The sequence below is a fragment of the Malaya genurostris genome, chromosome 2 (genome assembly GCF_030247185.1).
Source record: "Malaya genurostris strain Urasoe2022 chromosome 2, Malgen_1.1, whole genome shotgun sequence".
NCBI lineage: Eukaryota > Metazoa > Arthropoda > Insecta > Diptera > Culicidae > Malaya > Malaya genurostris.
This window is the reverse complement of record NC_080571.1, coordinates 5,069,047-5,082,104: the sequence shown is the minus strand read 5'-3', so window position 1 is coordinate 5,082,104 and position 13,058 is coordinate 5,069,047. Positions and strand designations below refer to the sequence as shown.

General features: G+C 35.9%; 1 protein-coding gene across 2 annotated transcripts in view; it reads left to right on the top strand.

Moving 5' to 3' along the window:
- Positions 1-9,635: 9,635 nt before the first annotated feature.
- Positions 9,636-13,058, top strand: part of LOC131431179 (mucin-2-like) — a 43,165-nt gene continuing 39,742 nt past the window's right edge. Inside the window, exon 1 of one of the 2 annotated variants that reach the window (XM_058596741.1) lies at positions 9,636-10,362. The gene's annotated coding sequence lies outside the window, so the exon portion shown is untranslated. Of the gene's footprint in view, positions 10,375-13,058 lie in introns of both variants that reach the window. The other variant, XM_058596740.1, reaches the window with a different exon arrangement.

The window sequence follows — 13,058 nt, the reverse complement described above, 5'->3', positions numbered from 1 at the left end:
CTCACTACTCGAAATCAACGGTAGAATGGTATACTACCAAAAATGTCACCTTCGTCCCAAAAGACATGAATCCACCAAATTGCACACAACTTCGACCAATTGAGGAATTTTGGGCATTAACGAAGGCACATCTTAGGAAACATGTCTCGGCAGCCGAAACCATTCAACAGTTCGAAAAAGTTCGGAAAAAAGTGTCAAAACTTGTCGCCAAGAAGTCTGTACGGAATTTAATGAGGAACGTTCGCAAGAAGGTGTGCCAGCTAGTCTACAATGGCTAAGTAGCAAATGTTGAGAATAATATTCTGGTGTTGTAGTCTAATATTATCAGTATATCGAATAAAATTTGAATATCTAAAACTTGTGAATTATTTACAGCGAAATCAAAGTGCGTCCATACTTTCTGGGACAGTCTTTATATTCTGGTTCAGAAGGCAGTTCTAAAAATCAGATTCGGTGCTCAGATCTAACATTTAGTTCCAGAATCCTGATCTAAAATTCATACCTGAACTTTGTTAATGAAGTCTGCAGTTGAAATCCCAAATCAGAATTAAATTCGAATCCCGAACATAAAATAAGGATCTAAATTCATTTTTAAAATCTAGTTAAGCAATCAGTTCAAGAATTCTGAATTTGGATCGAGTTCCAGAGTCATAGTTTTGGATTCTGAACCTGTAATCTGGAACTAAATTCTGAAACAAAATCCAAAACCTGAAATTAAGTTAAGAATTCAAGGGGACCAGAATAAAGGTTCTGAATGCAGTTTTAGAATTCTGTTCTAAAATGTAATCCAAAATTCAGTTGCCGAATCCAGATCCAGTTTTCAGTAGCTGAATGCGATTAGGGGAAGATGGGGTAAAACCATCCCCGAGGCATAATGCACCTTTTGCTTTTCTCAAAAGTTACCAATTTTTTACACTGAAATTTTAATGAAACTGGAAGTCCGCCATAACAACAGATTACCATAAAATTTTGGTAGCGATGGTTCAATCATATCTGGAAAAATTAAAAAAAAATTTCGTTCCATAGTAATTTTCTAGGGCGAGGAGGACGATTTTAATTATGTAACCAGTGAACTTCTTTGCCAATTATTCGGGTTTCTAAAATTAGTTCTAATACAGACGATGTATTTGCAATTTTATAGAAAAATCGTCAAATATATCGTCTCATATTTTTGGGGGCAAAACGACCCGAATTGTGTGAGGCAAAATGCTCAAGAATTCGCTTACAAAAAATATCCATAAGTTACCAATTCAATGAATAATAGTGAACAATCTTCCACCTGGCAAATATATGTTGTCATCGAAAAGTCTAAAGCATTCTTTAAATAAGAAGAAGAAGCTTTATGAGAGTGCATATTGCCCCGTGGTTGTCATGAGCTTTAATCCGTTTTTTTGATGGATGATTTTACCCGTTGTTCAAGATCATCCTGCCTTTATGTTCAGATAATCGTCAATTCGTGTAATTTAAAATGTATATTTTTCATATTTTCCACGATCGGGCGTCATGCACCGCATATATTTTAATAGACAATTTTTAAAAGTTTTGGAAAATAAGATATTTCATGTATTTTTCAATGCATTCAGCGAGTATTTATACGTAATTTTGAGAAATAATGATTACGGAAGATAGTCATACATGAAACGCTTTCGTGTTATTCTCTATATTAGTTAAGATATAGCTACATTTCCTTAGGGGATACGTTTTATCCCATCTACCCCTACTGATATTCTGTTGTTGCTGCTGCTGGTTGAAGGCGACTGCTTGCCACGACGTTTGATACGCGAACGAGAGCACGACCTGAGTGTTCAAGGCTTCACATGACGCAGAAGGTCTGTTGTTGCTGCGGTTGGTGGAATGTCCTCACCTCCAACGTCCAGTTCCGTGTGAAACACAAGAAGAAATGATCGAATTTTTGACCATGTTTTTCCTTCTATACTCGTTTAGTTGAACATCGGAACTGATATGTGCCTGACTATCTCAAAGCCGTCGTCGCGTTTACGGGAAAATAATGTAAGGGAGGAAGGAGGAAAGTTCATTTTGAGTCGTTTCAATCATAAATTGCTGATCATATTTCTGATGACATGGAGGAAGAATTATGTCGTTGCGTTTAGAACAACTTGAGATATTCACGATTAAATTCTACTCTTCCACAAAGTGCATTTTGTAAAATTGAAATATTTTAGTGGAAATTTTGATTCCCTTAAAATGAATCAATTCAAGAAATGTTGAAAACAGAATGGCGCTGCATTCTCAAAAACGTTTGCATTTAATTTTTTCACCGGTTGAGAATCACACCGAAGAACAGTCACATATATTTTTTTACTGTGCAGTTATAATAAGATGAATAACTCAAAAGGTTATTGATACCTTTATCTCAGAAACCGTTTTCCGTTCAGAACAAGTTATAGGTACGACTACAAACAGCTTTTACACTTTAAATACAGCTAAACGAGGCAGACGAGCGGATGATGTTAATGACGAGAACTTTCCCGCTTAACTATTATCAACAATTTAATCTATTCTCGATCGTGGAATCGTGGAAATGAAGCAGAAAGCAAAAAGACATAAAAAATTTGCTACACATTTTTTTTTGTTCTTTCCATATAAAACGGAAAACAATGACGCTCATCACCCAACTGCATCCATTTATTATTAATCAGGCAGAACCGGTCGGACATTTAACAATTGGCTACGTACTGTGAGTACATAAGTTGAGTTCTGGCCCTGGCGGCTCTTGTATTCGCGGTCGCAGTAGGCAGTGACCTACCTCGTTTGTTTATAGCGGCCCTTACCTGAGTCAATATTATTGTCAATTCTCCATCAATACGTCAATCCCATTTGAATGCACACGGCCGTTTTCTATCTCACTATCAATAGTATTATCAAAATCATGAGTATTGACAAAAACAATGCCAACCTAACTGAGGCTAGGCCGTCCCGTCGGATCCAACGTAAACCGGAGCTAATAAAGGGTGATTTTTTAAGAGCTTGAGAACTTTTTTAAACAATAAAACGCATAAAATTTGCAAAATCTCATCGGTTCTTTATTTTAAACGTTAGATTGGTACATGACATTTACTTTTTGAAGATAATTTCATTTAAATGTTGACCACGGCTGCGTCTTAGGTGGTCCATTCGGAAAGTCCAATTTTGGGCAACTTTTTCGAGCATTTCGGCCGGAATAGCCCGAATTTCTTCGGAAATGTTGTCTTCCAAAGCTGGAATAGTTACTGGCTTATTTCTGTAGACTTTAGACTTGACGTAGCCCCACAAAAAATAGTCTAAAGGCGTCAAATCGCATGATCTTGGTGGCCAACTTACCGGTCCATTTCTTGAGATGAATTGTTCTCCGAAGTTTTCCCTCAAAATGGCCATAGAATCGCGAGCTGTGTGGCATGTAGCGCCATCTTGTTGAAACCACATGTCAACCAAGTTCAGTTCTTCCATTTTTGGCAACAAAAAGTTTGTTAGCATCGAACGATAGCGATCGCCATTTACTGTAACGTTGCGTCCAACAGCATCTTTGAAAAAATACGGTCCAATGATTCCACCAGCGTACAAACCACACCAAACAGTGCATTTTTCGGGATGCATGGGCAGTTCTTGAACGGCTTCTGGTTGCTCTTCACTCCAAATGCGGCAATTTTGCTTATTTACGTAGCCATTCAACCAGAAATGAGCCTCATCGCTGAACAAAATTTGTCGATAAAAAAGCGGATTTTCCGAATGGACCACCTAAGACGCAGCCGCGGTCAACATTTAAATGAAATTATCTTCAAAAAGTAAATGTCATGTACCAATCTAACGTTTAAAATAAAGAACCGATGAGATTTTGCAAATTTTATGCGTTTTATTGTTTAAAAAAGTTCTCAAGCTCTTAAAAAATCACCCTTTACATGTGAGTACGGGTTTGTGAATTGACAAAAAAGGAGATGACAACAATAAAAGAAAGTTGCTTGTCTGATTCTGGTGGTGTTTGCAGAATGACTTCAATTCTCGATGGATGGGAACGTTTGGAAGATGACACAACGTACAAATAGTGCCTGGATGAGGCAGAATTTTCAAAGAAATATGATAATACACTGAGGTCTTTTTTATGCGTTTTTTATGAGAATTTTCAGAGTTATGCGGTTTCCCTTCTGCGTTTTTTTTATGCGAAGTTTCAGAGTTATGCGGATTTTTTTATGCGGCAGGTAAACTCGCATAAAAAAAGACTTCAGTGTATATAATAGTAGATATGAAGTTTTAGTTCTACATCGATAAAGGATTTCAATACTGGTCGTCAAATGGTGAGATAACTAAGTCCTCACAAGTTCCTATCTCATGCCTCCCCGAGCGTCTATGATGACATTTGGTCCATAGAACGGCGTCGACTGGGTGCTATCGCCTTCTGCGTTAGTAGCAGAATGAGAGGGTGCGAAAAGGCTTGTACACGGAACCACCCGCGATCCCATTTCAACCAGAATATTAGTTGATTTTCTGAATTCGATTGGTTAAAATTTGGTACAACTAATCGATTGTTGTTTTAACTAAACTGTCATTTTTGTTTTTCGATTAGCAGAAACGATGGTTGAAACAACTAATTCAACTGTTTGAAAAAAAATGCTGTCAATTAGTGAGGACACATACCTTTCAATTTCAACAAATATTTTAGTTGAAATAACTGGTGTTGTTATTGAAACAAAATTCTGTTAGTTGAAAAATAATTCGGTTTTATTTGTTTGTTTATTTTGAGATCAGTAAAGATCTAAATTCTAAAAAAATACTTCTGATTTGATCGGAAATGATTGATGTATAAAAACGTTTTTGATCAGCAAAAGTGCCCGGAGGGGCGAGTAAATTAGCGAAATTATTAAATTTACCTAAAATGATGCCTTTAAACGGTTGAACTAAAGTTATGCACTGATAATTTTAGTCAATTTATATGAGCTTGGGTGCATCAACCGCTGGGAATTGGAATTTTGCGACGGCAATTCAAACGTGCCATTCAATCGCAGCGCGTTCTGTGCGTTTGAAACCCTTCGCTCCTGTTACTTTTATAAACTAAATTCATGTCAAAAAGCGTTTTATTGCTAATGCATGAACATCATCATCGGTATCAAACAGCTGGAAGTAAAACAGTCTGCTGGAAGTAAATAATGATCGAATTTGAAGCATAAAATTTTTGCGCATACCTGAAAGATTACGAGATGATCATTCATGAACATTTTCTAATTTGTCACCAAATCTTTTTCATCTTAAACAAGGTTAACTTTATCACAACACCGCTGTTAGATAAACACTTGTTATCATAAAATTCTCAAATCGAATGAACACAATTTCACCAAACGCTTTAACCATCGATGTTGTTTTCATTGACATTTTGAAGCGACGCGAACAGATTTCAACTAAAAAAGTTGTTGATTTTGCATTGCAATTATTGTTTTGTTTTCAACTGTCTCCGGCATTTGACAGCATTCAAAACAACATATTTTTCAACTACTTGAATATATGCAAATCAAAAACCATTTTGGTTGAATCAAAAAGAAATTAGTTAAATCAACTATCGCAAAAAACAAAAACTGCGATATCGCAATTTTATGATCGAAGGGTTCTCCGTGTAGTTTGAAGCACATCCTCCCACATTATCGAAATGACGGAATGAGCAATGAAATCTTACTCGACTGCATGATTTTTTAGTGCTCGATCGGTTCAGTGCTAGAATTTTCGCCTGAGTTGACTGCTCGATCAACCTGATTGACAGTGACATTTTAAATGTCATTGAATATTCGCTCATTTTATGAATGTGTTAGTGTGAAATTTAAGCCATTTCACTACACTCCAGCTAGAGGAATGGATGATGCTGACTAAGGTAGGCCGTTTTGTTAATTTCCAGCGAATTTCAATAGTTTATGTTGGGATTCTAAGAAGAACTGGTTATTTACTAGTTCTGTATATCCGAAAAACATGAAGATTTAAACTTGTATATTCAGTTGTATAATGTTTTCGTTGAAAAATAAACTGAAAATCAGCACGAAAACGTGCAAAATCAGGAAAGAAGAAGAAGAAGACGAATTGACAATTCAGTCCGCATCTTCTCACTCAATTCCGAATGATTTCCGAATCAACCGGTTGTAGGCGAACCGGTTCATTCGGAATCGGTTGTTGCACTGGAGTTGGAATTGATTCGGAATCCATTATGATTTCCACATGAAATTCTGAATGAAAATTTCTCGCCGATTCGGAATTGATTCGGAATCCATTCGGAATTCATTCGGATCTGATAATGTGGGCTAAAGTGCAATATTTATCATAGTCAGGGTTGCGAACGGTACTGGAGAATGACACGAAACATCAGACTGTCAACCGCACAAATGACAGCAGTCGCCGATCGTACTTCGCCGTGAAGTAGCAGATGAAAAATGTCATAGGTCTCATGACATTTTCTCTAGTGAATGTCGCCGTTTGCACTCATCGACAGCTGTTCTACTCTTTTTAATCTGAGAATGGCTAGCCACAATAAACAGTCGCTCCTTCCAAATTCAACATTTTTCGAGAGATAGTCGCCAACAAGGCTCAACTCTGAAATTCGTTTTATGTCGATTCTCATGAGGTGTAGGGGGCATGCCAAGAACGTCTTGATTCCCATTGCAGACGGTTTTTTCTGTATCCTTACGTGTTTTGTTTCTCTGCACTTCCGTTGAAAGGGAGCGGTTCAGTGAGAAAAGCAAAGTAAATGCTTTGACTTCAAGAACTTGGATGGTGGGTTCGTTTTGGTAGTTCGGGTGGTTTTATTTCCAGTTGGTTGATTTACTCCAATGCACATTTTCGATCAATCAATTAAACCCCATCAGCACAAACCAGAATTGTAGAAGTAACAGGAGTGCAAAATCTATTGTATTTGCTGTAAGATTTCTTGCCTTTGTGTCATACTAGGAAAGCAAAAGCTGCGCTCCTGATACTTCGTGTATGAAATTTCAGTAAATAGTTGTAATATTTTTGAAACATCTGCATGAACAAGCTTTGTGATTGATTTTTTCAAAACTGAAATTGAACCGGTAATGAAAACCACGCCATTCGCACCTAATTTATCGCCACAAATCGATCACAGGGGATATGACAGTCTAGTTATGAAAATGTCATGACATTTTGAGTTCGTGACATTCCCGAAACCTGCAACCGAAAATGAACATAGCAGCTACTTATCCTGTATGTACACTACCACAAAGCGAACGCTGTGGCTTTGACTACTGTGAGAGAGTGCGACAAAATGAACTGCTCTCAATATTGATGTCGTGTGTCGTGGCTCTCATGATTGCGCCAAGCTCTCGTGTCATTGCGTGTTGGCTTCTGTTGAACGTTGCAGCTGCGCATATCGTTGGCAGTGACTGTCTTATGCTTGGCGACAGTTTGAAAAAATGTCAAATTTTCGCACCCTTGATCATAGTATATTGCAACATGTGGTTCTGTTGTTTGTTGCATTATTTGTTATATATTGAATTGAATTATATTACATTGTATTATATATTGTTGTTATTATTATTATAATGATTATTATTGTTATTATTATTAATATTATTATTATTATTATTACTAATTATCATTATTATTTAAAATGAAATATTATATTTCCTGCAGTACTGCGACGAAAGAAGTGCATAACTTACACTGCGACATCAACTGTTATACATTGTATCATAGCATATTATTTCATATATTATCTTCTGTTATGTTATATTATGTTGTATGGTATTAAACACTGAATTCTTTTTTTATACGAGTTTACGTACCGCATAAAAAAACCGCAATAAAAAAAACCGCATAACTCTGAAAATTCGCTTAACTCTATAACTTCGCATAAAAAAACCGCAGAAGAAAAACCGCATAACTCTGAAAATTCGCATAAAAAAACCGCATAACTCTGAAACTTCGCATAAAAAAACCGCATAACTTTGAAAATCCGCATAAATAAAACGCATAAAAAAGACCGCATAAAAAAGACCTCAGTGTACCGCATTGCATTATATCATATTATATTGTATTATATTATATTATATTATTTTATATTATATTATATTATATTATATTATATTATATTATATTATATTATATTATATTATATTATATTATATTATATTATATTATATTATATTATATTATATTATATTATATTATATTATATTATATTATATTATATTATATTATATTATATTATACTGTGTTATATTATTTTATATTATGTTAGATCACATAGAAAATATATCCAACAGACATTCATACGTGCAAAGCCGTGTGCAACAGTGATTTTTAACGGATTTTAACATGTATGCTTTACACAGCTTTTTAAAGAAGTTTGTACTAGCTTGGATGCCTGTTCTCTGTAGTTATATTATATTATATTATATTATGTTATATTGAATTATATTATATTATATTGTAGTATACTGTATTGCATCATATTATGTTATATTGTATTATGCTCAAGTATATCGACAATGGGGAGGGGCAGGGAGTGCATCAGGGTATCTTACAAGTGAATGACTGGATGATGGAGAGGATTGCCAACCTGAGTCACGCGGAGGAAGCTTTGTGTTTCTCGAAATTCTTTATTATATGGCCGGATGTTCTTGCTGGAAGGCGCCGAGTCCTCAAAACCCATTTTGGCCTTCTTAACAGCAGTTATATGAAAGCTATCTGATAATCAAATTCGGATCTACTGCAAGTCTACCCGCATACACTGGTAATGCCTTGAACTGATGGTGGCTTCAAACATACATACAACATACATTATTGTAACTAATCCTATGGTCTACTTTTAATTGACGACAAATAAATAAATAAATAAAAATATCGATTTTGATGAGTAATCTTGTGTAATCATAAAATTAACAAATTCCGGGAACTTTTGATCAAGATAATATGACTGCATGATAAAATGCTAAAAGTTGTAAAGATAAAGTATGAAATTTTAAAAAGTTCATTGGTTAGTATGAAATTTCGGAAAATGAAGTTATTTGTTTTAAATTCATACAATTTTCAGTTGCACTTTCATCACTATTTCATCGAACTGAGCCTCAATTTGAGGCTAACTGTGAAAGAAAGTTTCGTGTAGTAAAAATTATAAATTGAAAAGTCCTAATAGCGTTTTTTGAAGAAAGTCCACAAAGCTAGCGAAATTACTCGCCAAATTTTATCCATTTTCTTCCAGAAAGTCATGAGATTGTTTTCATATTCCTTCTTCTTTCCAATTAGATCCTGAGAGCAATAAAATTCAGCATTATTATTGTACTGTTGATTGCTGATAGTTCACGATTTTAAAGCATAAAACTCCACAACCTCTGGCTCTCTTCGCTGGGTCGTCACAGTCGCGAATATTCCACTGGAAGCTGAGGTGTAGAAAGCCAGAGTCCTACATTAATCAGCTGGGTTAACAACGTGAGCAACGAGAGCCCTTTTGGAAGCCGTTCATCAGCAGCCTGGTGCCGGTCAACAAGAGAGCAGATTTTCAATAACACCAGCCAACGGTAGAAGAAAATAACAGCAAACAACTTGCCGTGCAGCTTTGGGAAATTATGTGTACGTAGAGTACGTTCATCGCGGAGTATAGCTTCTTGATCTCTTCCGCTGGCAGCTAGACGGGTCGGGTGCAGCTTTTTTTTTCCTCAGTCGGAAAGCGATATTCAAAGCGAACGGACGCAATTCCGGGAAGTTCCGAGTTGAAAAATTTAATAAAAAATAAAACGGTCCCCAACGACTGGCGAAACCGGACGAGTCAGGCGGACTGATCAAACAACCAACCTGACCTAGAACTACTTAATCTGCGGGAGGGGAAGAATAAATCTGAAAACGGCATTCGATCGTGTGATATTAGCCTACCAATCAGTGGCTCTCTGGAATTACAAGAACTAGGCCGTTATTAGAAAAGAAGAATCAGTGGAAAATAAGACAGTGATTGACCGTTTCTAATCGAGACAGCTCGCGCTGTTCTTGGTGTAACGAGGATCAGCCGTATCGATCCGAGAATCCGAATGTAGAAAACCCGAAAATACTACTGAAAAAAGTGAAAATTTTAATTCTTTCATTAGGAAAAAAAGATCAATTTTCGCAAAGCAAACAGTAAAGAAGAAAAAAAAGGCGATCTGTCTTGTTTGCCAGAAAAGGCTAATGACTCTTTGCTGAACCTCTCTCCAAAGGGGAAAACTTCTATCCGTGCCTTAGTTTATGTTGGGAAGAAAAAAAGTTGTGGTAAAGCGCAAGCAAGATCCAGCAGATCCCGAGCAGCAGCAGCAGCAGCAGCCAGTAACAACTTGGCCAGCGTTTCAAGACTGGACTGAGAGCGCGCACATTCCAGGGCGCACATACAAGAGAGACACAAGTGGGAAGGTAAAAATAACGGTAAGAATTGAACTAGAATCAAAAGGCATACATTCAAATCAACCTGATTCCAATGGACGGAGCGCGTGAGGGAATGTGTGAAAGTTTGACACCCAATGGCGTTGGGAAGGTACGGAGTTCGGGCGACAGCCACCGTCACTTGAACAGGTGCTAATTGTTGCGTTTTGAGCAGGATGTGATAATTTTTCTTGTTTATCAGTCGTAATTACTGTTATATTGATGTCCAGCGAGTATTCATTGGCCGGAAAGTAGGTCAGGTAGAATGAGAATTTTAGCTTGTGTGCTGATAGTGCAAATTATCGATGATTACATTTAACCGAAGAAAACACATGATTGCTGTCATCAATTCCGTAGATCATCCAAGACACAGTGATTATTACGTTGGATCTTACCTTAGACAGTGATGTCTTGGACATTTTTTTCTCTTTAACTAAGAACGTCTTCTCTTCTCATAGTTCTTCGAGTGAATCAAAATCAAGCGAAATTCTTGTAGAATTTTTCAATACTCTATGCTATTATCATTATTAATATTTACTCTTCTCACCCTGATTTAACCTTTAAAAGTAACTTTTCGAAAAAGTATAAAAATTAGATAAAAATTTCAAGTGGAAATTTCTATCCGTTCAAAATGACAACCTGTTTTAATCCACCTAGTGGATCCACCATGTAATGATGCCTTTCTCATTTTCACTTTTTCCTGTACATTACAGTAGAAATTACTTGAAATACTACAATTTAAAAAAGTTCCGAAAATAGTTTTGAAGATTTCTGTTGCATAATACTATAGCAGTGATACACTACATTTGAATTTAAGTTAGTGAAAATCTATTCAATCATATGTGAGAAAGTGAGCTCCATTTTATCATATTTGATTATCGTTGCCGATACTACCGGAACTGAAAGCTGGATATCGGCATAGTGACATTCGGTTCATTCAACCATGCACTAATATGACCTACACATGACGATTTAAATTCTGGAAAAAAAATGTACCGGTAGTCGGACTTGGATAAAATTCAGCAAATCATTTATGGGACTATGAATGGTTTATTTGATCGGAATGAAAATTGGGATATTCTTATGGCATCTTAAGAAGTTCCATCTCCGACAAAAGTGAGTGACATTATTTTAAGACTTGTGCGCCGATCAAAATTGTCAACATCGGTGGCTAAAGCGGCTTTTTGACCAGCGGCGGCGGCGGTGAATCGGCGTTTAAAATCAGACAGACCCTTCAAGGCTGTCTTGAAAGGCTTATCAAATGATCAAAGTACTGATGAAATTAAAAATGAACTAAAAGAATTGCTTGGTTTTGCCCCTTACCAAGTAATCTTACGAAAAAAGAGCGAATGGTACTTCTAAACCAAGCTCTGGAATTTCCCATGAACTTTACTTAATACACTTCAATCGAAGTGATGTAAACAATTTGAAAACTTTAGAAAAAGTACGTTTCATTTCCCACATTAAAATTCATTGGGAACATTATAAACGGCATAATCGTATTGCAAACTCAACGCAATGTCGTCGTTGCCAAGGCTTCGGCCATGGAACCAAAAATTGTTATATGGATATACGGTGCTTGAATTGTGGTAAATCGCATTCGAAAGACGTTTGTCCAATGAATGAAACCACTGATAAATTTTCATGTTCAAATTGCGTTCGAAATCATAAATCCAATTATTTTAAATGTCCTGTCAGGGAAAAAATTTTAAAAGCTCGTTCGCTTAGACAACAAGTTAAATCCTTAAATTTACAGAACATACCTGAAAATCAAAAAAAACCGTTACATATGCCACGCCTAAATTTTCTAAGGCACTTATTTCTTCGAATTTAAAATAAAAAACAGGTACGCCTTCCAATTTGTATTCCAACGAAAACAATTTATTGACAGGTAGATCGACCTCGTCATCATCTTCTTCTAATGTAAGTTATGCTAGTATAACAGGCAGAAAACTACCACTTAATTCTTCTAATGTAAATAATCAAAACACAGGAACGCCTTGCAGTTCATCTTCTAACGAAAACAATTTATTAATAGGTAGATCGACCAAATCATCTTCTTCTAATGGCAGTTACACTAGTGTAACAGATAGAAATCTACCTACCAATATTCCTTCAATGCCATTCGCTTCTTTGAATGAAGTCGATTTAGGCGATATAACTGAAAATAAAATGATCTACCTACAAGATCAACTTTTTCAAATGATTATCCGAATGAATTCGACTACATCACTTTTTAAAGCATTTCAAATCGAATGGCAATTTGCAAATAATATTATAATGAATTTAAAATTTAACAGTGATGTTAAATAATTATTTGAATATTTTAAAATTCGATCTTTAAAATCGAGTGAAGATGGATTTTATAATTTTCTCAAAGTTCACAAAATTCATATTGCCATTGTGACAGAAACTTTTCTTAAACCAAATGTCAAATTGAAAAGCAATCCACATTATGTGATTCATCGATTTGACAGGTTTACTGGAATGGGTGGTGGAGTTGCCATTTTTGTCCAACGCAAATTAAACATCGAATTTTACCTTCTTTCAATACTAAAGTTATTGAAAACTTGGGAATCAAAGTTGAAACCATTCATGGAATTTATTTCATCGCTGGAGCATATTTGCCATTTCAATGCACCGGCGAACAATTAAATTTCTTTAAAGACGATTTGCAAAAACTCACA